The sequence below is a fragment of the Harpia harpyja genome, chromosome 3, assembly GCF_026419915.1.
Source record: "Harpia harpyja isolate bHarHar1 chromosome 3, bHarHar1 primary haplotype, whole genome shotgun sequence".
Classification (NCBI taxonomy): Eukaryota; Metazoa; Chordata; class Aves; order Accipitriformes; family Accipitridae; genus Harpia; species Harpia harpyja.
In genome coordinates, this window is record NC_068942.1 from 4761910 (window position 1) to 4786921 (window position 25012).

Genomic DNA, 25012 nt, shown 5'->3' on the forward strand with positions numbered 1-25012 from the left:
AATCTACTTTCATTTGTCCTCCCACTCCCTCTTGGAAACTATATGTACCTTGGCTTTTAAATTGTCTTGGGAATAAAGCAAGTGAATGGAAGTCTGGCTTCTGAGAAACTTGGGCCCTTTTTTTTTTTTTTTTTTTTTTAAATGCAAATCTCTAATAAGGTAAGAAAATACATGACGATTGGAAGAGATGGTAGGCAATATTGAACAAAGGACCAAAATGATTCTGTGCAGTGAATGAGCTGATGACTATGGAACATCTGGCTGTTACAAGACTTCCTGTGCACATCTCAAAAATTATTTCAGAATAATTAACTTTTTTCTCCGATGCGAGGCAGAAACAGAAGTTGCAATTTCAATGTAAAAGCATGCAGCTTTGCACTCCTCATGTCAAGATACATGTCACTGGCATTTAGGTTAGAGGCAGTACTCTGTATTGTTTATATGAATACAGTAGAAAGGAAAGAATGTCTGATACTTTTTTCCAGGATTTTACATCATCTGACTTGTGTAGGGGCGATCTTATTGCTTGGTAACGTAAACCCTCTTTTTCAATTATTTATTCAAAGTCAGTATGTGCTTTTAAAACATTGCAATAAAATTGCATTAGATCAGTGTGGCTTGCTTCTTTAATTAGTATTCAGACCACTGCGTGGCTATTTTTTTTTAAAGTATCTGCATATTTTTCTTTTGCTTAGTCCACTGCATAATAAACATCTCTGTGCCTTTTGAAATTTCTTTTGTTCAGAGACTGCTTTCTTCCAAGGAAATAGGAAGTAGCTTGTGTAAAAGAATACCAAGCTAAAAAACATTTTGCTTTCAAAGTGTAGTGCTTAAGGAGATAGTAATTTTACTATTCACCGATACACACATGCAGATGCAGACCCAGTCTTTAACTCCACTGTCAGTTTTCTCACTGCCTTTGAGCACTGACATCTGTTGATGTACTGAATAGTGATACTAATGATAAAGCTTTGCCCATATTGCTGTCTGTAGGGAAATCTGCTGCTTGTTACTGTGGTTATAGTTCTCCACCCATCTGTGATTTTGAGAATTGCACTTTAAATTTTGTGTTGGACCTAGATAGTAATACTAGATTCGTTCAACTAAAACTTAAAGAAGAGAAATAGATGTTAATCATTTGCAGTGATGGATTTCCGCCCCCACCCCCACCCCCATCATGCAACAGAAAGCGTAATTACCATTTAGGGAGTAGAAGAGTTATACACATTACATATTTAAAAAGTCATAATACTTCAAAGCTGCATACTGCTTTCTTTGTTCTGGTGAGATCGTCTGAAGAATCACCACGGGAGAAACTATGCTATGTAAAGACAAACTGCAAATTGATATTTTTATGTCTTACTCTATAAAGCTCTAGAGTAAGCATGGGACTGAACCTGAACTGACTCTTCATAGAAATGTGTCTGATCTTGTCAAGGGCTGAAGTGACATCACAGATCAAGGGCATTTCAAAAAATGACCTTTCTGAAGAAAAACCCGTAAGTCTCTTCATGCAGTTTCTTTAAAAAAATCACTGTATTCATATGTTGAGACAGAGATGTATTCATATCTGTCTCCATATATATGTTTTACTTAAGAGCCAAATATATTGTACAGTTGGTAAATGATAAATTCTGTTGTCCGTAACTAACAATGTCATTTGTTCGGGGCAAGCTCTGATCTGAATAAACACCTTGAAAAAGTAAAAGGCATAGTTTGGTTTGGTTGGTTGGTTGGTTTTTTACACAAATAGTCATCTAAATTGAAAGGATAATTAAACATACACTGCAAGCAAAATCCAGAACATTAGGATGGAGCAAAGAAATCCTTGTATTTCAATAATCAGTTTTGCTCAAGTTATTTTTTTGTTATATAAATCTAAACCTTGCAGCAAGTAGATGCTCTGTGAGAAAGCTTTTTAGACTTCATGGGAACAGTTTTCATATGCAGCCTGATCATCTGAAAGCATTATGGAGACATGGTTGGTCTACATTTATGCACACTGTAGTCCCGTTTGTTCTTTCTCCCAACCTTCTCCTTACCACAGGATTTTGTTGTTGAGGAGGGAGATTCAGACTTGCCACTGGACCTCTGGAGGCCTGATCTCTTGCTTAGAGCATGGCTGACTTCAAAATTAAATCAGGTTGCTCAGAGTCTTGGGTACCGAAGCGTGGAAAATCTCTGCGGAGGGAGATTCAGCAGTCCCTCTGGACAAACATATTCCAGTGTCTGAAGATCCTTATTGTAGGCTTTTAAAATTATTCTTGTATCTAGTTAGAATTTCGCTTGCTGCAACCAGTGACCACTGCCTTTTCTCCTTTCATTGTGCACCACTGAGAAGAGCTTGGCTACCTTTTCTCTGTGGGCATCCACTAAGTCATTAAGAAGCCTTCTCCAGTCTGAACAAACCCAGCACCATCTATCTCTTCTCATATGTCATGTGTTCTCTTTTTTTTTTTTTTTTTTAAATCTCTAATTGGTACAAGGGAGCTGAAGACCAAGAACAGGGCTCCCGTTGAGGCATCAGGAATGTCGCATAGAAAGTGTTAATTACTTCCCATCACTCGCAAGCAGTCTTGCTAACGGAGCCCACTATACAGTTAGTCTTCATCACGGCCAGGATGCCTTGCTTACTTGTTGTTGAAACAACAGGTTTTTCACCAGGACCCCCAGGACATTTGTTGCAAAACTGTTTCCTAGCCTGTAAGCGCCCATCGTGTTCTGTGGCATGGGATTATTCCGCAATAGGTACAAGATTTTTGCGTTTGCTTTTATTGGGCTTCCTGAAGCTTGTCAGCCCGCTCCTCCAGGTTGTTGAGGTCCTTCAGGTGGGAGCCCTACTCTCCAGCTTCTTGATCGCTGGAGTTTGGTGTTACACTGAAGTTGGTGAGGGTGTGTTCTGCTCTGTTGTTCAGATTAACCCCAGAGAAATGTCACTCGTAGCTAGCTGCCAGTTAGATTTTGACCTGTTTACTGCTGTCTTGAGCTTGTCAGTCCAGCCACTTTTTTCAGCAACCTTGTTGACCAGCCATCTCGTCCATGCCGTTTTAGCTGCTGTAGTGCTGAGGGGAAGTGCATCAAAAAGCACGCTAAAGTCAAGGTAAGTGATGTCTGCTGCTCTGTCCTCATCCGCAGAGCCAGTGGCTTCATCATAATAAGTAACTGGGTTGGTTGAGCACATTTTGCCCTTGGGAAATTACGCTTGCTGTTCGCAAAGGTGTTTCTGTCCTTCATGTTCCTGGAAATAGATTCAAGGAGGATTTGCTCCGTTTTCTTCCCCGGGTTTGGAATAAGGCTGACTGGCCTGTCGTTCCCTGGATCTTCCTTCTTGTTTTTTCCCTCGGTTACCAGGGACCTCCCTTGGTTACTACAGCCTTTCAAAGGTGATCTAGAGAGGCCTTGCAGTGACATCAGCCGAATCCCTCAGCATCGTCAGAAGCATCTCATCTGGTCCCATGGATTTGTGAGCGTCCGTTTTGCTTAAGTGCTCTGTTCCTAGCTTGGTCTTCATTTACCTGACACCTTTTCCCAGCCTCTTGCCCCCTAAGCCCCTCCTCGTGCAGCTCCCTTGCTCTCCTGCCATGGGACGTTGAACATCGACGATGTCCTCTGGGCACCTTAGCCCTACAGGGAACTCCCCTATGGGATCCTGCGGATCAGGTCCCTGAACAAACTGAGGTTGTTCCCCTGAAGTCTGGGGTCTTTATTACTTGTCTTCCTCAGTTCCTTCGGGATCCTCAGCTCTCCTCTCTAGCATTTAAATAGGCTTGGGGCTTAGACATTTTGCATTCATGCATTAATTGTTTTGAAGTGAGCTCTGATTATGGGAGGTGGGGTGGTGGAGGGAAATGGCATGTAGCCTTCTCTGGCTAATTTGCATCTGTGCTACCTCTCGGTTTCATTAGGGAAGCCCAGCAGGCAACTGCATGTTAGCAAGTATTTTGAAATTTTTAAAAAATGAGGAAATAGTTACTGGTCAAACTGATACGGTTAATATAGGGAATTTCCCTTTGAATTTTTGAAATACAAGCTATTGATGGAAAACAGAACTCTTAGTTGCAGCTTTTGCCACTTTTGTGGGTGTAAATGGGTTACTAGCATGCTGACAGGGGCTGGGAGATGTGCCATCCAAGAATCATATGCTGTTTTGAAGCTTCTTCCTTCTACATACCTCTGATCAAAATATCAATGACCTGATATTTATGCATTGCAAATACAAAGCTAAGGATGTGAAAGCTAATACAGTGTCAGTTAAAATTGAGAGGTTCAAAGTTTGGATTGTAACTGAAATGGATACCACTGAATTAGATTTAAATCACAGTTCTGTTTGATTTCTTTCTTAAGGGTCTAACTTCATTTGTAAGCACTTAAAATTAGCAAATACTTATTGCTAGCTTACAAACATGTTTTTTGATTAAATTTCCATCGGTTTTGTGTGACTTGTTGTGTGGTTTACAGCAGACACTGTCAGTATTTTTACAGTAGGGTTGTACTGCTGCACTGCACTACCAGTTCACGAGAGTCCAACTCTTCAGCATTTGATTTTCTGTCACTTTTGACATCGCAAAGAGGTCTGGCTTTACGGAAGCTTGGTTTTCAAAATGAAGTCTTTCTTTATACTGCCTCATGCTCAGTGTCCAAACTCACTAGGCACTTCTAAAAGGGTAGGTTTCCAGTATTATAGCGATACATGAGCATCCCTTCAATTTGACATGCCTATTCTGATTTTGTGATGTGAGAAGCAAAGCTCTTTCCAGCTATAGCAGGGACTATATAACCTTCCTTTTGCCCCAACTTTATGATCCTTTGTTATGGGAACAGTGATCACCCATAGTTTTTATTTGGCACTTAAAGCAAAAGTGTGAAAAGGTAGCTGTAAAACCTACAGGAGTACTTCTGGTGGGAATAAGTTTGAGGAAAGGGTCTCTGAGTTTTGGAAAGGAGTCAAGCTTCTTTTAACTTTCGTTGGACTTTTTTTTCCTTAAATTTTCTACTAAGTGTGTGTATGGAGGTTTCATCAAGAAAGTAAGTTATTCTGAATCTTGTTTAGCAATCCAAAGCATGACCGGTGGCTGCGTCTCTACTTTTACATTTTTGATCTGTGACTTGAAGTAAAAATTCAGCATTTCATTTTCTGATGTAAAGCAGATCCTGTAGTCTAACCTGTTGAAGGTCACACCACTTCGGTCTCTTGCATGTGAAGAGAAACTTTAGATGAATGGTCTTCTGATCTGTATGTGCTGGGCATTGAAAAAAACATTTTTTTTGTTAGCTGTAGTCTTGATCATGAGAACCTAGAAGGACACAACTATTACAAAGTTATTTTAAACACATAATAGTGGACTGCAAGATGTTAACACATGTTCATTTCAGAGTGACACTATAGTAGCTTCCCGGTGTGCTAATTACCTGTGACTGTGTTCTGTGATGGGGGGGATTTTGTGGAGGTTTTTTTCTTCCCTTCTGTTTGAACACAGTATTTTTGTGATGCCTGTTTTATTCTTTATTTGCCATGAGGAGTCTTACTCACTTCAGATCCATGCCACTGTTTGAAAAATGAGTATGTTTTATTTTCTGAGGAAGGAACAAGGCCAGCGGCTGATGTCTCAAAAACAGCTTTGAAAGTCCTCCATGTTCCTGTGAACACTGCAGTGCAAATAAACAGGGACGTGATCTACTACCTCAATGTCAAACACACCTAGTGTCTGTTTTACCAGCCCTACCTTATGTCCACACAGAGAAACATTTCCCTAAGAACTTTGCAGCTGGTTTTACTGCAGCTTCACCGATAATGATTCTCTTGTACTCTGTAACTTCATGTTGCCATTATTCCTGTGTTACGTGGGGAACTTCTGCGGGCTGTAAAATGAGCTGTGAATGTGCTATAATCAGAAAGAAAATAACTTATTCATAGTTTCTCTTGGATATTCCTGCTGTGCTTTAGTATCCAGTTTCAAATATGCTGTTTATAGGAAACATCCTGGGTGTCGTCGTATGTGCTGGTATCAAAACAACTGGGAATTTATGTGCTACCTTTTCTACCACCACATTACCCTCCCCCCAAAAACCCCACTCGAATTTCAACTTCTGTCTTTTCTTTAAAATAGTTAAGGACTTGACTGAATTCCCCAAAGACGTTGTATAGAAGGAGGAGGGAAACTTTGTGGGTTTTCTGATGGGATAAGGAACAATGAAAGTAATGTGAAAGAAAACTTGCTCATCTTTCATTTGAAAACTAATAACTGGGAACATCACGGCTGTCCTACATTTTACCAAAGAAACTAGCATATAAAAGAGTGTTTGGAGTGAAGTGGAGTGTGTGTGTGTGTGTATGTGTATATAAATACATAATGTGTGTTAATGAAAAAGAGACCAAAGAAAAAGCTCATACCTTAATATGTAGAATTATTGCCAAAAAAGTAGAGCCAAACTATAATTTTTACCACCTTTTTAAACACGGTAAAGAGGGTTGTAGCATGCTGTATCTGTACAAATACTATCTGTATTTGCTCTTACTGTAATTAGCGTGAGTGTTTCACAGCCGTTCGGGCTTGTATGCGAGACTGAAACCTGGGAAATGCCCTCGTTTTGGCTGGTGGGTAGGGAGGAAGTGTTTGGTAGCTTGGATGATGAAAGGTAGTTCTTGAAACATACTGTATAGCTATATATGAAGGTGTACTAATGACTTTATTGTGTGAAGTCTGATTAAATGTTTTATTATTCGTATATCTTACCTTTTGCCCTTTGGACTGCTGGGTGGGAATAACATTTCTGATCTTCAGAAGTGCTGCTACTAGTTAAATACAGACCTCTTTGGATAAGAACAGCATTTGCTTGCAAGTCACAACATCTTTAAAAATAAATTTTATTCACTATTTTATAGCTTACTGAAAATCCCAATCAGCAGTTCTCGATCAGCTTTTTATACAAGGAATTTGATATAGCAACTACTTTGTACAGTTAATCCATGTAGTTAATCCCTCTCACTTTGGGACATACTCAGTTTTATTCATGCTCTCCAGCTTTTGTGATATGCTTAGCGTTACTGAAGTAGCTATGATCTCGGTACTATCTCCAGGTGAATTTAGAAATATTTTTGGTTTTTTCTAGCAGAATTTTCATTTCTCTTAGCATCTATCCCTAAACCTACTTGGTTCTGTTTCTACAGACAAGTAGTGAAAATACATGTTGTGAGGAAAAGCAAATAATTTTTATGTCTTCACAGCCTTTTAAGATCTGTGCAGTCAACCACTTTCCCCAAATCAGCACAAACCCATGTTCCTTTCATTCTCCCTTGGGCTTTGGCAGTATGCTTAAAAACCTAACAAGCCATGGCTCTGCCAGGTCAGAGCTGGAGGCAAATTCACCAAAAAACCAGTGGTTTTTTGGTACACACCTTGCCACTGAAAAATCGTCTTCCCTGAAGGCAGAGTGCATGTGCTGGTGTTGATCATAGAAGAGATGTATGTGCACTTGGTGCCAAGCCATTTGGACTGCAGGGGCCAAATGTTTCTGGAAATGAATGCGGATTGCGGAATATTTGTACTTTTTCTTGCAGCTTTGGTCATATGATGAACATACATTCCTTTATTTGCTTTATAATGTGGGCGAAAGCCAAGCTAACTAAAACTATAGTTCACTTTGATCTGTAAAAACCATACCTTGCATGAACAAATTGATTACAGTAGTTTGCTCCCAAGAAGAATATTAGTGTACGTGCATGGGATCACCAGCAGATCCCTCCAGCTGGGGCGAGGGATTAATCTCTCCCACTGCCTACATTTTAAGGATACCCGTGACATGATGGTGTGAAACTGGCTTTTCCCAATGCTTTCTTAAAGCATTCTAATATCCCTTCTTCAGTATTGAGAGTGGAAACAGGTAAGAATTGGGGCATTGCAGTGGGTGAGCGCTCCCTTTCTTTATGGCCTTATCTGTCAGTTTCAAACAAGGCAAATGCTACTCCACAGGGACTGCTGTTCTCCAGAAAGTAATCAGTAAGCAATTTCTCTTAAAATCAGTGCAAAAACCCCCACTAGACTGCAAATATTAAACAAGTTTTTCAGGGCGAGTGTTTTGGAGAACTGTAATTTTTGAATCTGAGTTTATTTAATACTGTCAGGAAACTTCAAATGCAAGATATATTTCTGATGCGTTGCCTCTCTCGCAGAGCCTTCTTTTTCCATTATGCTTGACACCCCCTTGGGTTTAGTTTGCAGTCTGATTACAGCACTAGCTTGCACCAGCAAGCATTATTGACTTTTAGAAGCAGGTATGTACATTTGATGCTGACTTTAAAACTTCTTCAAAAAATGTAAAATACTTCCTCAGTATTTAAACTTGATGGTTTCTTGCTGTGGCTTCTGGTTATTACCTATTAGCAAGATAGCAATAGCATCATATATAAGGTAGGCATGGAGTCAGCTACAGAAATTGAAAGTCTGAGCTGCTGCGTATTTTAATTACACCGATGTGTTTGCGGGACCAACAACAGGCGTACTCTCTGGCTCTCAGTTGTTGGCCAGAGGCTCTGATACAAGACCAGCTCCAGATGCACCACGCACCAGAGCAAAGCCTTCTCTCCTGTATTGCACAGCCCAAAGGCTTTCCTGCTACGTCTCACTGCTCTTGGATGGGACGTGAAGAGCTCCGGGCTTCAGCACTTCAGCTGTGGGCTCTGACTGGTGTGACGCTTCTGGAGGGGTCCGCTTTGATTTAGCTGGAGCAATGGTTAGTGACCTGTTTCAGAGTCAGTAGCGGATGAACACACTGCCTAGTAGGTTTTGTCAGAGCTACTATGCTAGTACGTGTAAAAGGACTAGACTCAAAGCTGATTTCTCCTCAAAGAAATGACAGCCTTAAAAGAATACAGGCTATTAATGGGTACAAGTAGAATACAAGGAAATGAGTCTCTTCTGTTTCAGCAGGGTAAGACAGTGACAGAGTTGGCTTGTTTGTTTTTATGACTGACAGATGGGACAATAACATTTCCCCTTCAATATCCACATCAGCTCTTCATTGCCTTCCTTATCTGGTGCAGGTAAATTTTTAACTCTCAGTTAACCATGCCAGCTAAAAGTTTGTAAATAGGCTTCACCTGGTGTGGTGGGTCAGCCCTGGCTGGAGGCCAGGTGCCCACCAAAGCTGCTCTATCACTCCCCTCCTCAGCTGGACAGAGGAGAGAAAATGCAACAAAGGGCTCGTGGGTCGAGATAAGGACAGGGAGAGATCACTCGCCCATTACTGTCATGGGCAAAACAGACTCGACTTGTGGAAATTATTTTAATTTATTACCAATCAAATCAGAGTAGGATAATAAGAAATAAAACCAAATCTTAAAACACCTTCCTCCACCCCTCCCTTATTCCTGGGCTTAACTCCACTCCTGTTTTTCTCTACCTCCTCCCCCCCAGCAGTGCAGGGGGACGGGGAATGGGGGTTGGGGTCAGTTCATCACCCCTTGTCTCTGCTGCTCCTTCCTCCTCAGGGGGAGGACTCCTCACTCTTCCCCTGCTCTGGCGTGGGGTACCTCCCACAGGAGACAGTCCTCCATGAACTTCTCCAGTGTGAGTCCTTCCCACGGGCTGCAGTTCTTTGCTAACTGCTCCAGCGTGGGTCCCTTCCATGGGCTGCAGTCCTTCAGGCACAGACTGCTCCAGCGTGGGTCCCCCACGGGGTCACAAGTCCTGCCAGAAAACCTGCTCCGTGGGCTCCTCTCTCCACAGATCCGCAGGTCCTGCCAGGAGCCTGCTCCAGCACGGGGTTCCCACGGGGTCACAGCCTCCTTCGGGCATCCCCCTGCTCCGGCGTGGGGTCCTCCCCGGGCTGCAGGTGGAGATCTGCTCCACCGTGGACCTCCCTGGGCTGCAGGGGGACAGCCTGCCTCACCATGGTCTTCACCACGGGCTGCAGGGGAATCTCTGCTCCGGCGCCTGGACCATCTCCTCCCCTCCTTCTGCACTGACCTGCGGGTCTCTCACATATTCTCACTCCTCTCCTGGCTGCGATTGTGCAGGTTTTTTTCCTTTCTGAAATCTATTCTCCCAGAGGTGCTACCACCGTCACTGCTGGGCTCGGCCTTTGCTGGCGCCGGGTCCGTCTTGGAGCCGGCTGGCATTGGCTCTGTCGGACATGGGGGAAGCTTCCAGCAGCTTCTTACAGAAGCCACCCCTGTAACCCCCCAGCTACCAAAACCTTGCCGCGCAGACCCAATACACCTGGCCTGGTTGTAACTACACGTGACTCTTTCTGGGGACTATCCGTTACTGTTAAGAGCTGTTACTATGGCAGCAAAATCAGTGGTAGTACACTAGCATGGGGCACAGCCTTGAGTTTCCAGGTATGGAGTTCTGTTGTGGTAGATACGAAGTGCATCTTCCCATCCTTAGGTATGCTGCTCACTCATAACTTAATGAAAAGTTTCCACCTTTAGTGATAGGCTTAACTTTTACTTAACAGATCTCACAGAACTGATTTTTTTAAATGACGCTTTAGACGAGTAGCTTTTTATTTCAGTGACAAGTTAATTCTGTCAAGTCTGAATCTCCTGGCCACACAGCATCCTGTGTTTTGACTGCTATTTTAGAAGGTAATTTACTTGTTAGAACAAGTTCTACTTCCCTGTTAGAGAGCAGCGCCTTAATTGTATAGAGGAACCAAATTTTGATTTTGACACACATTTCTTTGTACTAGCCCTCAGCTTATATTTCAAACACATACAGGTTTGCTATTTCATGAAACGCTTATCAGATAAGTGTATGAAAAAGGTGGAAGTGAAAGTCAGTGGACTCTTGAATTAAGTCTCCTACTGCCTGTCCATAGTGGACTGCAGGTTGCCTGGGTTCTAAATTAGTACCATACCTTTTAAAGAAAAATACTTCCTTTTACTTCTCCAAAGTGGTGTATATATAGATATGTCCTGGCAATACGGCATTGATAAAAATTAAGAGCAATGAGGTATTTTAAAGTATTCTGAACTAGCTCCTAACAACATTGTCCAAATCAAGAAAGAATTGTTAAAACGAACGTGGATAGCCAGAGCAGAGATCTCCAGGTTGCCTTTGTAAGCCTCGACAGTCAAACAAAGAGAGTCCTGAAATATTCCATGTGCTTGGCAGACCTAAATCACTGGATGCAGAGGGTGATGGGGCTTGCTTTTCATGATTAACAGGAAACAACTAGGATACATTGTGTTCTACTGTAAACAAGTGATGCCTTCCAAAGTGTCCTGGTTTTAAAACAAAGAAAGAAACAAAAAAATTACTATTACGGATCCAAGTCATGATGTGCAGATGAGCGCTCTCTGTGTGGTCAATAATCTCCTGTGCATGTGGAAAATACAATTCAGCATTTCGTGAAAGTGGGCAGACAAGACAGACTTAGGGATGTGTCAGGAGGTTGTGATGGTTTTCTTTTCAAGTGGTCATTACAGGGTGGAAACCTCGGAGTGAGAAACTGATGTAGCTTTTCTGCGTTAGTCTCAAGCACAGCAGCAGGGGAACATTTGGAAGGAATGAAATGTCTCTCAAATTTCTTTGATGTCAGAGTGAAACGTCATATTTTTGTGAAAATGTAGTATTAGAATAACAACTATTTCTTCACCTTTCATTTTTAAAAGGGAAACGTTATGAAAGAGTAAGTTCTAGGAATAAAACATTGCAGTTTTGAGAAGACTGTAAGAAGCTGTCTAAAATAGCTTGTATGTTGAACAACTGTGCTCAAAAAGGGAGTTTTGTGTAGTTCTGGAGAAGTGTAATATTCTTAGAAGGACTGAAACCTCTGTTGTCCTAAACAGTCATCTCTAAGGTGTGTTAGTTTAATGTGCTAAATGTTATATTTGAATCCTTAAAATTTAAAAGCTCTGGATTTCTGTAATTTGATTCTGAAATCAATAAGTATATGGAGACAGTGAGATCATAGGCAGGTAACCTGCATGTCAGTATTAGTAAAAGGGTGCTGCTCGTGAACATGGTGTAGAAACTGGATGCTATGATAACACATGGCTATTGTATGTAAGCTTTTTATGGATGGATCTTATGAAGCATTTCAGAGAAGATCAGAACTGCCTCCCCATTTTAGAATGCAGGAACTAAGTTAGATTTAAAGCACTTTAGCTCCTTCTAACACACAAATAGTAGATAATTAGAAGGAAGCTGAATTACCCATCTCTGACAGTCAGTCTGTTCTCCACCACGATGTTCTTTACCAAAATTCATAATAAAAGCATACTTTGTTTCAAAATTTTAAGATTAAATAGATTCAGTGTTTTCCAGGAAGGTAATGTAATTGGGAGAAAGGCGTAATAATAAGACATTGATTTTTATGGTGTATTTAGTGGTGTTATTTAAGCCTATTCTGAGAAATATTCCTTTTTGTCGAATGTTGGGTACATGAAATGAAAGTACGAGATGACAAAATCAGAACAAACCTGTTCTTTACACATTATGTTGTAGAGCTGTAGAGCCCTTTCTGCAGGATGTTGTGAATATAAAAAATTTACACAAGTTCAGAAAACAGTTGAGTAATTTTGTGAAAGAAAGCTCTACTGGGGATTATTAATCATACAAGCATCACATCTGGCTCTGAAAGTCCCCAACTCTCAAGCTCTGAACACTCCTGTTATTCATAAGAAGTATTTCTGTTTGCTTGTACTGCTCCTAAACTTTTGTTAGGGGTAGGAAGCTGTAGTAAGCCTTTTAGACTCTCATTTAGCAGTCATTTTTTGTGTTGGGAATCTTCTGAGAACTGGAATGGTTGTTGCCTGGCTTGTACTGAGAGAAATCTATTTTTGAGAGAGGAACAACCACCAAAAAAAGGTCCTGAAGGTAGATGCTGGAATTATTTCAGAATGGCACAAACAGAATTCCTACCTGTCTTAAATAGAATTCCATTAGTATTACCCAAATGCTCAGTTAACGGGCTATAAACATGGGGAAAGGTCTGTTCCATCCTGTAGGTTGTTAGGACATCAGGAGGTCCCCTCTAGCTGTTCCCTCGCCGGCAGGAGGGAGAGCACCCAGGTTCCTTCTCACTGCTTAAGTCGGATGCAGGTATGACCAGAGCATCAACAGATTAATTGTCCTATTCCAGGATGCACTGATAATGTGCCCTCAAACACCTGATTTGTTTCCCCTTGTATTCCCTTCTCCCACTTCTCCCTTTCCAAGTTCTTTCCCTTTACCATCCTTATCGCTTCCCAATTGAACACCTCAGCCCTGTTTCCCTTTCCCCACTGGCCTCAATTCTGTTGACTGGTAAATTCTGTTAAGCTAGCGCTCCCCTTCTGTTATCTCTAGTGCCTGCCTGCCCTTTCTCTTGTTGCTATCTTCTTAGTGGTGCCACAGGACAGGGTGAGCCATCTTCATATATGCTACTCCTCCTCTGTTATCTGTAGCATCTCGCTCTTGGTGGTGGTGTTACCTTGTTAGAGGCACCACAATCCTGAGCGTGCCGTTCCCGTGCTACCCTGAGGTACAGAAAGCCTTGTAGTCTGTAATTCTTCATGTCTGTGCCCCAGAAAAGATCGCAGAATAATACAGTTTACATATACTTTTATGTTTACATAACTATAGATGTAGTTGGGGATTTCTTAAAGTCTTTATATTGGGATAACCACAGCTGTTTACAGTGGAGGTTACGGGACTTGGTAGCTGGAAAAGGGTAGACGTGGAAAAGGGATCAAGTCCAGAGCTGGATAGAGAACATTTCTTGTGGAAAAAAAATTGTGATTCAGGGAAGAAATGTGAGACAAAAGAACAATTTATTTATTTTCTAAAAAAGTTTCACCCAAAAATAAAATCTTCAGAATTTACGAAATTTGCTCCTGGGCAGCCAGTAAACCAGAAATGAAAATTGACAGGACCTGTCAAGCAGGCTGCTGGGGAGGCTCAGTCCCTGCCTGCTCTGCTCCTCACCCATCAGCCTGCCTGGAAGGGACTTGTCAAATTTGGCTTTCTAGCCACAGCAAGTGAAGTTGATGTGGTTTTGGGGTTTTGTTTGTTTGGTTTTGGTGGGGCAAGGGGGCACTGCTTTTTAAGCATGGACAGTTGGATTTTCAGCAGGGAACTTCTCCACCAGCTCTACTCTACCAGACGCTTTGTAGCTCAGTGACTTGACATAGGTATTATTTTTTTTTAAATTATTATGATGATTTGGATGTTTTGTTTTCACTTTTGCCACATAATTGGGCTTATCTGTGAAGTATTTCTTAGGAATAGCTGCAGCAAACTCCCTAGATTATTTTGGATAGTTTAGGCTGAACTATCCAAAACAGTTTGAGGGAGAGCAAAGACTTCTTCTCTTCTGTATTGTAGTTTTAAGTGAAGTAAATACTTTGATTGATCTCCTTTTGGGAACTTGAAATTAAGTGTGGAATCAACAGAACTGATCTGGGAAACTTGTGTGGTTTTACATAACTGCCTGAAAAAAGCAAGAGAATTAAAGAAAGTACTGTGTGCTGGAAAACAAGTCCCATCCAAGGTCTTTCTTTTCTGCAAGCTTGCAGGTCTGCTAATTCTGTAGTTGGCTTCCCTGTTCCTGCTTAGGAAGGGACAGAAATTTCAGACAGTTGTTTGACTATGTTGTTGAGGAGCAGTGCATCTTCTATATTTTTTTTATGATACCTTATGTATTTGTGTGAGGTACCATATACTGAGAAACTGGTAAATTTAGATGGCAGTGCAAAGCTAAAATTTTTGCCCATTGTGGGAATAAGTCTCTACTGGGTTGGTGGGGTGGAAGGTGTCTCCTCCTAATAACACTATACTGCATGAAAGTCATCACGCCATTAGCTGTGTTACAGATACCACAAACTGGAATTACGCTCCATTTGTGTTGTGAAAGCTATAAGGCATTTGAAGCACTTTTTGTTAACAGCTTAGGTAGTGCAGTATGAAATTTGGGCCACTATGACCATCTGCTCTCTCAAATCTTTCAGTATCCCATTAAGTTGTCACTGTCTGTATCTTCTGGCAATGATTCCTGAGTGTTTGCCTTTTCAGTAACGAACCTAACACTTGCATGTTTCATTTGCTCCTTTTCTCTTTTACAAAGATGTTCAGGAGGAGTCCTTACTTTCTGTATGCCTTTACTTTTGTCTTGTTCTCTTTTTGTCCATTTACAAATAAGTAGAGCTATTTTTTGGCCTTTCCATTGAGGAAAATACCTCTATGCCTCTTAATTGAATTCTTTCTGTTTCTTCTGTATCCGCTGTTGCCGGGAGGTGATTGGAACAGACCACTAGTATTCATCTTGGCTACTTTAATTGCATATCAGTTTTATGGTTTTCCATTTATTTCCTTGTACAACTGAGCATCTGATTTCTTCTGCCTGTCATGAAAGCATGAGCACAGACATTCTCCATAAGCCTGTGACAGCTCTTCTCAAATCCATGTAGAGCTGATGAAATATTACCAGTACTATAATTTGCTCTCTCATTTATAAAGGCTTCTTGCTGAGGAACATTTGGATATATAAGAAAAATATTGTGTAAAGCATTAATATGCTGTGTATAGCACTGGAAGAGATGCTACCTAAGGGTTAAATTACTTCTAGTACATAAAAGCAGATTTGCGTAGATTTTTAAGGTTGTTTTTAAATTGTATCCTTCCACAGAAGGATTCACTGCATATATATGCTTTTCAGTATAAAGGTGTCATTTCCAAGCTGTCATCCTTAACTCCAGCTTGAATGAAGGAAATTAGAGATACCAGTAGGTATGTTTCATCTGTTGGGCATGAGAACAAGTATCTTACTCCTTTTTTTGCAGATGTGTTTTATGTGAACTGGAAAGCTAACTTACAAATCTGGTCACTGTTCTGTAATGTATATACTGTGGTAGTGGAATTAAGCAGAAGGTGTAAGGCCTGAGTGTCATGTAATTTAGGAACTTCACCAGCAGTGGTTGTGTCAGGATCCACAGGCCAGATAATGACATAAATGTTTCAAGAGGAAAACAAATGCCATGCAAAGAATGGTAATATTTAGGTTTATAGTATCAGTTTTGAATGCTATGATAAAACTGCTGAAGAAAAATAACTGATACGTGTTCTCTGTTGTGGTGGTTCTTTCACTGTTTGTACAGAGAGATATGATGACTAATTTACAACAACAAATTTTCACCTCAGAAAATTTGATACAATACAGCCCATGTTTCCTGGAGATAGTTTGAGGGGTGCAGGAATAAATTTTTCTTAAAATAATTTTCTTCTGAAATCAAATGTGGCCCTGGGTAAGCTGTTTGATCAGTCCTGACCAAGATAAGTAGATGTAAATGTGAAATGGGCAGAAATGATGAATTTGTACATGACACTGGATCTTTCTTCATCATGTTTCGCCAGGGTCTGATTATCTTAATTGTTGTTCTTTAATCTTTCTATACTAAGGCAATAAGTAGATAGCTCTTAACTTCCTGTCAGAAATGAGCTGGCAGTGTTTTGCATAGCTGAAGTAGTTTACTCAATATAGAAAATACCTTGAATGCTGGGAAAAACCTTTCACAACTTGTAATTCTCATCTGAAATATTTTAAACAGCTGCAATCTTGGGCTGGAATTTGAGTTGTGTCCTTGTGTCGATGGGGAGAAGCAGGTCAGTTTACTTGCTCTGTAAAATTCGGGTAAACATGTGCAATCTGTACCGAATCTGTACCGAATTTAATGGAATGGCAGGATAACTTGGTCTTGGAGGTCTGAGGAGGTCCCTGGTCCGGTGGAAACCCCCCGGTCGGACGGAGCCGGGCAGCCTGCGCCTCTGCCCCCCTCTCCAGCCCCAGGGAAAAGCCTTTTCCTTGTCGGAACCTCTTTTGCCTGGTCCAGCCGATGCCCCGCATCCCTCTGGCTCCCTCTCCTCCACCACCTCCCTTCAGGTACAGGGGGGTTGCTGCCAGCCCCCCCGGAGCCCTCTCCCCCCAGGCTGAGCCAGCCCCATCCCTCAGCCTCTCCTCGCGGGGCAACTGCCCCAGACATGACCACCTTGGGCCCCCTCACCCCACCCCACCTGGACTCACACCAGTTTATTGATATCTTCCCTGTACTGGGAGGCCCAGAACTGGATGCAGTATCGGGATGTGGTCTCCTGAGCGCTGAGAACAGGGGGATGATCCTGTCCCTTGATGGATGGGCTGTGGTCCTGCTGCCCGGGCGCTGCTGGCGTGTGCACCGGAATCCTTCCTTGCCGAGCTGCTCCCCAGCCTGCACCATCACCAGGAGTTATGGACTTTGCATTTGTCCCTGCTGAATTCCATGAAGTTCCTATTGGCCTCCAGCCTGTCTTGGCCTCTGTGAACGGCAGCTCTGACTCCCAGATGGGATTTCCCTTCCTCACCCCAACTTGGTGTCACCTGCAAACTCAATAAGGGTTTACACCTGCATCACATCTTCCAGGTCACTGGTAAAGATGTTAAATGGAGAAGGGGAAAAAAAAAAAAGAAAAGGCATAAATTAGTATCGTCTGCTTTTGACCTCTGTGTAACTGGTTTTCAGCTGTTGGGAAACAGTCCAATCCGTTTGCTCTAATTTCAGGTTATTAGGCTGAAGATACTTCTCTGAGAGTAGTGGTAATGATGCAGACTGAGCCGTTGATCCATGCAGCAACTGTGTTATCAGATTAATCTATGTAAATACTTTTCAGGGAACAGGCTCTCTGACTTCTGAAAGTGCAGTTTCACCATGGCCACAATAATGAGCTTTAGCAGTGGAGTGCTTCAGCTGCTTTAACTGGAGAGAGGAGAGGGGAGTGGAAAGGAAGAACTCATTTGGGGCAGGGGAAGAGGAGAAAAATACTTACAGCTGACAATTAGTGGCACCTGGATAAGGATTTGATATGGTCTGATCTGGTCTGGCCTCTTGTCAAAAGCTGATGGACTGAGGATGGGGAAAGTATTTATTGCCAGTACCCAGTATTTTGGAAAGCTCAAAGTGCTCTCTACTTTGTGAATTCAGTGATGACATCAAGCTTAGTAAGTTTCTCATTAACTGATATCTAATAGTTTTTATAACTGATTTTATGTTTTTACTTACTGTTATTAGCTACTTAAGTAGGTTAGTGATAGTCCTAAATCTACTAATAATGCATGGCTCACTGTTCAACTTTTTTTTCCCTTAAGAAAAAAAACTACTGTGAAAAAGACATTTAAAAATACTTGCCTCAGAAGAATGCAATTAAATAAAAGAAAACACAATTAAAGAAAAATTGCACTTAGAAAATACATCTGAAATTTTGCTTTTCAGTGCCAGTCTGGCATTCCTATCACAACTAAAACCTCTTACCAGCAAGAATACTCTCTTATCCCTCCCAATTTCTGATGTGTGCCAGGGGAGGGAAACAGGATTGTGGGATTCTGCAAGGGGGGAGACACTTCTGGTGGGTTGTTGTTCCAGTTTGGTTTTTGTTTTGAAAGACATCCTGGATAGGCCTGGATATATCGACACTTTCCATATAATGGGTGGATAGAAGTTTTGTTACTTAGTGATTTTTAGCAGCAGAGTAAAACTTACAAGCATGGGAGGGGAGATTGTAAGTTCAAAATGTGGGAAAGAAAAATAAACGGGTTCTTTAGATCCACCTTACTTCCTTTTTGTGGATTTTAATCGTGCTCTGAAACAGCAGCTTGAATCACCTTGATGTTAATCACTTCATCTGGATGTGTTGTACTGCATAGCACTGTGCTTATTTTTTTATTTGCATTACCCCTGCTGAGATTGGGAACTTCAGTAGCAGCACGGCTGTGTAGTGCCAGGTACCTAACGAACAAGTAGGAGATACAGTCCGTGCCATGAATAATTTATAATCTAATTAGAAGCAAACCTTATCAAGTAACTGTTTAAAGAACAGTAGGAAAAAATAGAGAACAAAAGCATGATTTTATTGTGCAGTTGCGGGAGCCTAGCTGTTCACACCAGTCAGCTTGGGAGTTCTTGGAAAACTGTAGCAAGTCATAAGTAGACCAGGAAAAAAAAAATGACACTGAGTGGGATGAGTCTATGTATACCACTATTCTTCACAAGAGTAGTATTTCCACAAATTGCTTTCTTTTTTCTTTCCCTTTTATGACATTAGTCAAATTATGCATGAACTTCAGAGGCTGATACTAATTCTGCATAAGATCAAAGAAATACATTAGGTTTTTCTACAACTCTGCAATGCTTTTCTGTTTTAAGTGAAAATACTTCAGCTTTCTTTCTGATTATTGTCAGTAATGAACAATGACTTGAGTTCTTGCACATTGCCTTATGATGTGGTGTTTCTCTTTTAATGGATGTTTGACTAACACAAAACATCTGTGTGATTTGGTTCTTTAAAAATTAGCCATCAGTGACTCTCCTTAGGAAAAAAAAACAACATTGGAGCATCACTGATCTGTCTATCACAGGTTTTTTTTTGTTTTTTTTTGTTTGTTTGTTTTTTGTTTTTTTTTTTTTTAAGTAAATTCCACACTGCTGAAATAATGATGCAGGAACACGATCTACCTCTTATGCTAGTACTGAAGAAATAATTTTTCAGTCTACCTGTTAAAGAGTCCATCTGACTTTTTTTGTTAAGTGTTTGAAGAAGACAGCTTTGGAGAAATACAGCGGTCTTGAGTGACAAGCTGTAGGCTTCATTTTTTTTCTGAAATGCAGATCTTGGTAACAGTTGCTAAGTTGTAAGATAGGGGCTGCATGGCTTATTCTTTAGACTGCTCTTTTGTTCCTAACTGGATGACTTGGATGTTTCATTTAAGATTTCCATCTTGTGTATGTATACAGATGTAAATGGCAACTGAAACAAGTTGAAAATAGAGCATCTTCAACATTAATGTCATCTGTGCTCAATTTCATAATATACTTCAATACTATATTTTCATTTCTTTTTCCACTGGTGTAGTTACTGAGAACGTATTGTTGGTTCCCCCACTAGTAACTGAGAGTTGGAGGCCAAAGCAGTTCGGCAGCCTCTTATTTGATGCTTTCAAGGCAGATGTTTTCAGGAAAAACTCTTAAAATGCCTACAGAACATACTCAAATCCTAGCTTACCTGGGGGGGGAAACAAACAAATATATCATCCAAACCCCTCAGTTTTGAAAGGAAATAGTGATTTCTTGCATATCTATTTTGCTTTCTATACGTTGGGTGAGAGACAGCTGAAGTTGAGCGAATGAATCTAAAACTGAGCTAAAACTGATCTACTTTGGATGGTTCAGTGTAGGATGAATGCTGTTATATCAGATCTGGGTAACTATATGGGCAAGATTTTTGAACTGCACTTTTTTTTTTTGTTTCCCTGCGATGGATAATTTCATTTGGCTGAAATTAGCCAGACCTTTGGCTTCAGGAAGTGCAAGGACAGTGTGCTTTATGGTAAGGGTTGTATGTTGTTCTTGCCTTCCTAGTTTTTGTTTAGTCAAGGAAAGAGTCTCAGCTAGGGTGCTTCTGTGCTGCGCCAAATAGTTTGTTTTTCTTATGTCTGTGGTGTTGGGATGGCCAGGTAAGAAGCAGGCTGTAGGTATCAGCTTGTACTGAATGATATTAGTATTTGGAGTATGGAGGTGAACTCTGGCCTTTCTTGATGTTTTTCTACCTTATCACCCTGTCACTTCTACTAAAATGAATCATAGAATGGTTTTGGTTGGAAGGGACCTTAAAGGTCATTTAGTTCCAACCCCCCTGTCGTGGGCAGGGACACCTTCCACTAGACCAGGTTGCTCAAATGAACTGTGCAATAGTTAAAGCACCACAGCCCGGTTCTCACAAACTAACTGTAAAGCATTCTGGTATCTCTAGTTTTTCAGTAAATTAATAATTTTAGAAGTATTTTACTGTTCAGCAGAGAGGCATGCCTGACAAATGAGTAAAATGTAGCTTGTTATCATTGAGTAGGTTGGTATGTCATACAATCATTTTGAGATGAACTTATATTTTTTGGTGCAGACCAAAAAGCATCAGGGCTGCTGTTCTTATTAATTATTTCTTACACAAAATAGTCTCATTTTTCCTGCATGCTTGTGCATTAAATAAAATATGCAGTAATAGAATAAGTGTAGAAAATACCTTACCTGCAAATTTCCTGTTCTCTTTAGTTACCTTTTAATTAGAATTCTTGTTGCAGAATTAATAGGATAATTTATTCCTTTTAAAATGTGTAACAGAATGAAGCACTGTGCAATGTCTGTCCCTGGTTAACAAATGATGCCCAGAACAGCATATGATGAATATTAGTTGGATAGTTTAATATACTACTAAAGAGGCTTACAAGCTACTGTGAGGAATAGAAAATATAAGAATAGAAGCTTATCTGTAACTTAACGTAACACATGTGGGAATAATACTTAGCATTTCTGTCAGGCTTTCCGTTTGAGGATTTTGAAGTGCTTTGCAGTACAAATGATGAATTAATCCTCAGAATAGTCCTTAATGTTTTTATTTTCCCTCTTAGTTCCTTTTTTATATGCAGATATTAGATTTTTTTATTTTAATTTGGCTTTGTGGGCAAGAAATGAATTATTTGTAAGAACCTGAAAAGCTGAGGAGTAGCAGGAGTTTGCTCATGTCTTAGTACAGAGCATGAAATACAGAACCATATAAAATATTTCATGATATAAGGTGCATGTTTAATTTTAATGGACAATCCTGTAAATCAGTTTGGCTACCTTAGCTCTATTGTCATTTTGAGAGTTGTAGGTATTTCCCCTACTCGGTGTGTGGCGATGCCCTACGCTGTGGGTAGCAGTCTCGGACGAACTTCTGAGTTGTGAAGAGTTCTCTATTCCTATCACAATGCAAAACGAAGCCGTGAGCTAAATAACAAGTGCCTGAACGTTCTCAAAATCTCTAGCTGCTGCTTAGTGGAAAACAGCAACTGGGAATCCTTGTTGCTGCCCCATTAACTAATACAAAAGTCTCCTTCGGGGGTTTACTTGGCTAAGTGGAAGTCCTGTCAGGAAGCACTCGCCGGAACTTCTCCAGCCTGTGTGGGCTTCAGAGCATGGTTGTCATCCACCTGCTAAATTAAAAACTGTGACACTTGGGCAGTGACTGTTAAACAACCATTGACAGCGTGTAGCTTGCGTTTAACTCGGGATGATGCCATTAGGAAATGAGGTTATAAGCACCAGAAATCTGTCAAGCTCCTGATTTACAATAATCTTCCTGCTGACAGATAAGAGTGGTTATATATGTGAAGGTTCGCCATGACAGGATTTATTTTACGTGTCTTGAAGGAGAAAAACAAATTTCTGTTGCCGGTAGAGAAAGGGAGTATGTTGTCATTTGTATCTTCTTTTGTCAGATTCAAGGCAAAAAAGTAAACAGTATCCAATGGGATGAACCTTCTTTGGATATTTGAGATTTTTTTTTTTTTCCAGCTTTGTTTCTGCAGTAAGAAATAGTAACTAAAAATGAAGAGCTTACAATAAAATTCTGTTCACTATAGTTGCTAATTGTTAATTTGAAATCAAACTCTAGACACAATTCTACCTACAGACGACCTGATCTGAATATAAACCAGTTTTATCTCGTTTTCTAGTGAATCTTGGTCTTCAGTCAAGAAGTTAACTTTGAGGTTTTGTTTTATGAAAAGTTGCTTAAAACTAACGTTGTCAGCAGTCTAGCATAACAGTAGACAGTGTAACTGAAAACAACCTAAAAGCAGACAGGCATCACTCTTAGTCCTATCTGCGTGTCTGCTTAGATAAGGTTATGAACTAATTAGCAAAGTAACTGCAGTAGAACACCCTACATCTTCACCAAGAATTTCCACTATAGAGCAACTCTGAACAGGGTAAAAAGCTGCAAATACCAATAAAAAATACTTTAAAAATCCAATTTAATTTTTTAAGGCAATTCAAGGCAGTTATTAGTGATCAAAACACTTCCAGATGAAGACATTGGAGTGTATTACAATTGCGTACAGAACTGCAAGAAAAGATTGAAATAAAGGGTTTGAAGTACTACCAAAGCAATAATAGTGAATAATGACAAAAGTAACAAAGATCATGCTCTGAAACAAGGGAAGTTGTCAAATGACTTCACAATGTAGCTGTGCTTCCTAATGCTAGAAAAAGAAGTGTTATGTATTGAGATCTAGAGAAAAATTGACCTATCGCATCATGTTTCCAAGATGCAAATTATTCAAGCCAAGATCAATAAACCTGGTTAACAACTTATATTTCTTTAGAAGTGCAATATTACACTAAATACTGTTATTTGAAGGTGATGAAACACAAATGTAATCCTTTTGATAACTAAAATAAGGAAGATAGGCTGTGTGTTGCCAAAAACGTTTCACTGTGATAATCAGTAGATGCTGTGAGAGCATATTAAACAGAGCTCTTATATATGCAGCATGATTTTATGAAAACTGATAGTGAATCAGCTGAAGGAGATCATACAGTTTTTCACAGAGAAATCCTGATTGGTGACAGTACCTTCAGAGTTGCTGTTTCATTTACTAATAACAGATTTCTGGAATGATTGTGAAGTTTTTTCAGCTGTGCTGCAATTTGGCTGGTACTTGGGGACTGTGAAAACAGGTGAGAATAGGTCTTTCAATGGCTGTTGGGCAAGATGACCTCCAGAGTCCCTTCCAACCTCAACCCTTCTGTGATTGATTCACCCAGTCTCATTTAGGTTCAGTTGGTTAACAGTAATGGGAATGGAAAGTAAGAAAGTAAGGCTTTCTAAAGCTTGAGCTTTTGCTAATGGTTAACGTAATATTGTCATCAGGTCCAAGAAACCAGCTGGGGGTTGTGTTGTGGTCACAAATTTCCCGCGCTGGAGGTGCTCTGAGACGTTGTGGTGGGTTCCCCTGGGCCAGCAGCCAAGCGCCCACACAGCTGTTGGCCCACCAGGTGGGCTGCAGGAGAGAACTGGAAGAACAAAAGTGAGAAAACTGGTGACTCAAGATAAAAACTGTTCATTAGGGGAAGGAAGGAGGGGGCAGGGACGAGCGATGCAAAGGCAGCCGCTCACCACCTCCCATGAGCTTGACTGATGCCCAGCCTCTGAGCACCAGCCACCTTGGAAAACCCCTCTGCCCTGGTTTTTGTTGCTGAACATGACGTTACGTGGTAGGAAATATCCCTGTGGTCAGTTGGGGTGAGCTGTCCCAGCTGTGTCCCCTCCCAACGTCTCGGCCACCCTCCCATCCTACTTGTCAGGGGGAGTGAGAAGGGGGAAGGAGTTGGAAAAAGAGAAAGCCTTGATGTTGTACAAGCACCGTTCAGCAATAGCCAAAACACTGCTGTGTTAGTGACCTTATTTCAGCCGCAAATTCCAAACACCGTACGGGCTGCCGTGAAGGCTGCTAACTCCATCCCAGCCAAACCCAGTACAGTCATCAATCATGCAAGTTGATTTGTATGGGAGGAAAGTTTTAGTGGAACGTGTATAGAGGTTTCTTACTAATTCTAGGAACTTCCTTCATTTCCTTTGCTGCTACTGTGAAAGAATGAAGTTTTAGTTACAACAACAGGAAGGAGAGAAGATTCAGAGAGACTAGACTAAGTGAACATGTAGTTCTGGTAAGGACAAGTTTAAAAGGTGAGAATAACTTAAATGTGTAAAAGTTCACTGTAAACTGAGAAAGAGAAGATTATTTAATCTAGCAATGAGAATTTAGCAGAGATGAGACAAGCAAGCTGTTACATTTTCTTAAGAGTTTTGTTTTTGTGTGTTGTTGGGGTTTTTTTGTTTTGCTTTGTTTGGTTTTTTAACTTGTCTCTTTGTTGGGCTTTGTTGGGCCCACTTTGTTGGGCTTCTAGTACCTTAGTCTTCTGCCTGCCTTCCTTGTCTTGGTATTGTTTAAATGGCTCTGTTGAAGGTCAGGATGGTACTATTTCATGCAATGAAATTTTTTTTCCTTTAATATCCCAGTTTCTGGAAGGTGCTTGAATTCTTTTCCTGACATCATCTTTGACATCTCCCCTGCTTGTGTGTAACTGCTAAAAATAAACCTTATTAAGTTCTTATTATTTTCACTCCACCTGGTACTGCAGTAGTTTGCATCTAAATACTACTATTATTATGCTGATTCAGTA

The 25012-nt window shown here is 40.7% G+C and overlaps 1 protein-coding gene across 3 annotated transcripts in view; it reads left to right on the plus strand.

Annotated features, from left to right (window-relative positions):
* The window catches only part of MAN1A1 (mannosidase alpha class 1A member 1), a 151277-nt gene that overhangs the window by 9592 nt on the left and 116673 nt on the right, over positions 1-25012 (plus strand). The window contains exon 1 of one of the 3 annotated variants that reach the window (XM_052781212.1): positions 24478-24496. The exons of 1 other annotated variant lie outside the window; for it this stretch is intronic. The gene's annotated coding sequence lies outside the window, so the exon portion shown is untranslated. Of the gene's footprint in view, positions 1-24477; positions 24516-25012 lie in introns of those variants that run through there. One more of the 3 variants, XM_052781213.1, reaches the window with a different exon arrangement.